Consider the following 5,399-nt stretch of genomic DNA (forward strand, 5'->3'; position numbering starts at 1 on the left):
TATTAAGTTTTGCAAATTTACCACACAAATTCATGAATTTAAACCTACGTTTGGGTCATATTTCCTAGAATGCTGAGAACGTTCAAAATTTAGCTGTTTTGCACGGATCAAGCTTCGTGAAATACATGGGTCTACACAAACTTTTGGATCAAGCTTCGTGAAATTCTATGAACGTTCAATACTTAGCTGTTTTGCACGATTTTATTAAAGCAAGTTTGTTTCCCTTTTACACTAACTTGTAGTTATTGTTACGCTTAGCAAATTTACCACACAAATGCATTGGATTAGACCTACGTTTGGTTCCAGTTTCGTGGAATTCTGAGAACATTCAAAATGTAGCTGTTTTGCACGGTTTTATTAAAGCAAGTTCTTTTTCCTTTTACATTAACTTGTTGTTATTATTATGCTTAGCAAATTTACCACACAAATGCATGGGTCTAGACCTAAGTTTCGGTCAAGTTTCGTGGAATTTTGAGAACGTTCAAAATTTAGCTGTTTTGCTCGGTTTTATTAAAGCAAGTTCATTTCCCTTTTACACTAACTTGTAGTTATTATTAAGCTTTGCAAATTTATCACACATATGCATGAATTTAAACCTACGTTTGGGTGAAGTTTCGTGAAATTCCGAGAACGTTCAAAATTTAGCTATTTTGCACGGCATTATTATAGAAAATTCGTTTCCTGTTTACACTATCTTGTAGTTATTATTACGCTTACCGAATTTACCACACAAATATATGGGTCTAGACCATCGTTTGGGTCAAGTTTCGTGGAATTGGACCGAAAGTAGGTTGGGCTTCACTACTTTCGGGATCACTTAAAATCCCACGTCAAATATTTATTCTTTTGGCTTGCCATCCAAGACAAGTTGGCTACGACAGACAAACCATGGCTTGCTCACCTTGGCCCATGTGTCCTATGTAATGAAGGACTGACAGAGACACCATGCACATTATTCTTCCAATGCAGATTTAGTCGAAGATGTCTCACGGAAATTCGAAGAACGGTACGATTCTTATGGCCCAATAGAGAGTGGAAAGATGACATTACATGGGCTTCACAGAGATGGAGGGGTAAACACATAATCAACATGTTTTATAGAGCTGCAGCATGTGTATACCACATTTGGAAGGAAAGAAACCTGAGAAGATTCGATAACACCGAGAGGACGCCTACTACCATAGCATTACTGATCATTTAGGACATTCGACAGCGAATCCATAGCATCTCACTCTCTAGATCAGTCAGTACACATGCTTTATTTCGATTATGGTGAATCCCTTGGCCTGTCGAGGGATAAACCATTTTGGGACCATATTGTTGTACTGTAACATTTTTACTCAATGATACTTACCTTTACCAAAAAAAAAGAAAAAAAAAAGTTTCGTGGAATTCTATGAAGGTTCAATATTTAGCTGTTTTGCACGGTTTATTAAAGCAAGTTCGTTTCCTTTTACACTAACTTGTAGTTATTATTACGCTTATCAAATTTACCACAAAAATGCATGGGTCCAGACCAACATTTGGGTCAAGTTTCGTAGAATTTTGAGAATGTTCAGAATTAAGCTATTTTGCACGGTTTTGTTAAAGCAAGTTCATTTTTCCTTTTACACTAATTTGTAGCTATTGTTATGCTTAGCAAATTTACTACACAAATGCATGGGTCTATTTCTACGTTTGGGTCAAGTTTGGTGGAATTCTGTGAACGTTCCAAATTTAGCTTTTTTGCACAGTTTTATTAAAGGAACTTTGTTTTCTTTTTATACTAACTTGTAGTTATTATTACGCTTAGCAAATTTTTTTTTTTTCGGTAATGGTAAATTTATTTTTTTTGGGTAAATGTAATTTGCATTATGAAATAATGGTACAGTACAACAGTGAATTGGTAGCATGGAAATTGAAAAGAGGCTGCGAACATTCTTGTGGAAGGGGACAACAACTACCGGTTATGCAAAGGTAGCATGGAAGGATCTATGTCGATCGACGGATGAGGGAGGATTAGGATTCAAGGATATCAAGTTGGCCACGACGGACAAACCGTGGTTAGCCCACCTTGGCCCTTGTATTCTATGTACCGAGGGAGCGATGGAGACACATGGACACTTACTTTTTCAGTGCAGATTCAGTCGACAGTGTCTTGCTGCAATACGAAGAATGGTATGATTTTCCTGGCCCAATAGAGACTGGCAAACGGATGTTGACTGAGCTTCCCAGAAATGGAGAGGTAAACACATTGTTAACATGTCTTATCGAGCACTATTAGCAGCATGTGTTTACCACATTTGGAGGGAGAGAAACTTGAGACGATTTGAGCGCATCGAGAGGACAACAAGCACCATGGCATTATTGATAGTTGAGGATATTAGACAGCGAATCCTTAGCATTAGCTTACCTACATACGATCCATGGAGGGGAAGACCGTATCATCTGGAGATTTGAGCAGGGGTATCCCACATCTCAGGCTCTGTATAGGTTAATTGATCCCCCAGGACCGAAAGTAGGCTGGTCTTCACTACTTTCGGGATCACTAAAGATCCCACGTCACTTATTCATCCTATGGTTTACTATTCTTGGCAAGTTGGCCACGACGGACAAACCGTGGTTAGCCCACCTTGGCCCTTGTATTCTATGTACCGAGGGAGCGATGGAGACACATGGACACTTACTTTTTCAGTGCAGATTCAGTCGACAGTGTCTTGCTGCAATACGAAGAATGGTATGATTTTCCTGGCCCAATAGAGACTGGCAAACGGATGTTGACTGAGCTTCCCAGAAATGGAGAGGTAAACACATTGTTAACATGTCTTATCGAGCACTATTAGCAGCATGTGTTTACCACATTTGGAGGGAGAGAAACTTGAGACGATTTGAGCGCATCGAGAGGACAACAAGCACCATGGCATTATTGATAGTTGAGGATATTAGACAGCGAATCCTTAGCATTAGCTTACCTACATCAGTCAGTACACGAGCTTTATATAGACTATGGCGTATCCCTTGGCCTGACGAGGGAGAAACCAACTGATGATCACATTGTTGTACTGTACTACTTTTTTTACTTAATGAAACTTACATTTACCCAAAAAAAACAGTGAATTGGTAATGGTAAATTTTGTTAATGAAAAATATGGTACAGTATAACAATTAATTGGGTAGTCCCTCGACAGGCCAAGGGATACGCCATAGTCTATAAAGAGCACATGTACTAATCGAACTGGAAAGATTAAGGCTCAAAATCCTCTACCTAATATCGTCAATAATATGAGAAGCCAATACATTAGGCGGGTGTTCACTTTGCTAGAACCGTCTGGAGTTTCTTTCTCGCCACAAATGGTAAACTAATGACCCAAGTAACGCTCGGTATGCTGCATTGATGATATGCTTCCCTCTCCATTTTTTTACTGCCCATTCCACATCCATTGCCCATGTGCGATTGGGCCAATCGAATCGAATTATTTCCCGTATGGCTATAAGGCATCTTAAGTGATTATGTGTCTCGTTTGTTTCTTCATCACATAGAATACACCCTCCAATGTGTGTGAGCCAGGGTTTATCTGTCGTTGGTAGTTTTTCCTGAATAGCCATCCATAGGATAAAACAATGTCGTGGGATCTTTAGCGAACCCGAAAGTCGTGAAGTCCAACCTACTTTCGGTCCGAGCAGGCAGATAAGTCTGTATAGGGCTTGGGCTGTGGGTCGGCCATCCGGGAAACGCCAAATGATTCTATCATTTCCACATCCATTGCCCATGTGCGATTGGGCCAATCGAATCGAATTATTTCCCGTATGGCTATAAGGCATCATCTGCTAAATCAGCATCGGTAGAATAAGTGATTATGTGTCTCGTTTGTTTCTTCATCACATAGAATACACCCTCCAATGTGTGTGAGCCAGGGTTTATCTGTCGTTGGTAGTTTTTCCTGAATAGCCATCCATAGGATAAAACAATGTCGTGGGATCTTTAGCGAACCCGAAAGTCGTGAAGTCCAACCTACTTTCGGTCCGAGCAGGCAGATAAGTCTGTATAGGGCTTGGGCTGTGGGTCGGCCATCCGGGAAACGCCAAATGATTCTATCATCTCCACCATGGATCTGGGGTAGTGTATAAATAATCTGAAGGTATTCCAAATCCGTTATGAGGGGCCAGTGCCATTGGCCCTCATCAATAACCGTATTGAGCTTGGTAGATTCATCAAGCCCAAGTAAACTCGGTCCTCGTGGAAATCTAGAAATTAGGGGGCCAAGGTGATGCCATGGATCCTTCCAAAGATAGAAGGTCCTCCCATCTCCAATACGACACTCCACCATTGGTTGGATAAGGCTGCGTAGACGAAGCAGCTTTCTCCAACACCACGATCCACCCTTCTCGTCAATAGTCCAAATGGAATTATTTTGTAGTCGTCCGAGCTGCAGCCACTCAACCCAGATAGACGTTCGGTCACATCTAATGACATCACACAACTTCTTAGTCATTAGTGCTCGGTTAAGTGCATCAATATCTTTTATTCCTTGGCCTCCTTCCCCAATCGGTTTGCAAACATCCTTCCACGCAACTTTGGCATAACCCGTCATTGAGGTGCCTTTCCAAAGGAACCTTTGAAGGCGTTTCTCTACTTCCTTAATGATCGCCTTCGGTAGTATGAATGCAGAAGCCCAATAAATGCTCAATGCTGAAAGTACAGATTTAATGATTTGTACCCGCCCAGCATATGATAACGACATACCCTCCCATCCTGCAATACGTGCATCAATTTTGGACAGAAGTGGCTGACAGTCTGATATAGTCAATCTAGATGAGATTAAAGGAAGGCCTAAGTACCTCATCGGGAGATGTCCTCCTGAAATCCCAAGAGCGATATCATTCCTTGCATGTGCAGACCGGGATATAATAATGTGACTCTTTTGAGTATTCAACCGAAGGCCCGACCATTCAGCAAATCGGTCTAGTCCCACCTTAAGGACTCTAACCGAGTCCAAATTAGCTCTGCAGAATAGCAGGAGATCATCCGCGAATCCCAATTGGAATACTCTTGCTAGCTCACACTTCAAGTGATATGCGAATTGCATATCCTGCTCAATTAATTGCAGATAACCAATATGCAGAACTTCCATAACTAGCACAAATAGGAATGGGGATAAAGGATCTCCCTGACGTAGACCTCTCGCTCCATCAAAGTACCCATGTGGATTTCCATTAAGACCAACCGAAAAAGAGGTCGTCGAGATGTATTCCTCAATCCACCTTGTGAAGGTTGGTGGAAACCCAAATAGTTGCAAAGTCGCCACAAGGAAGTTCCATTCAACCGTGTCATAGGCCTTCCTAATGTCCACTTTAAGTGCGCATCTAGGGGGAAGTCGCGTCTGATTATATCCCGTGAACAGTTCCTGAGCAAGCAAAAT

The sequence above is a fragment of the Sesamum indicum genome, unplaced genomic scaffold (genome assembly GCF_000512975.1).
Source record: "Sesamum indicum cultivar Zhongzhi No. 13 unplaced genomic scaffold, S_indicum_v1.0 scaffold00163, whole genome shotgun sequence".
NCBI classification, from domain to species: domain Eukaryota; kingdom Viridiplantae; phylum Streptophyta; class Magnoliopsida; order Lamiales; family Pedaliaceae; genus Sesamum; species Sesamum indicum.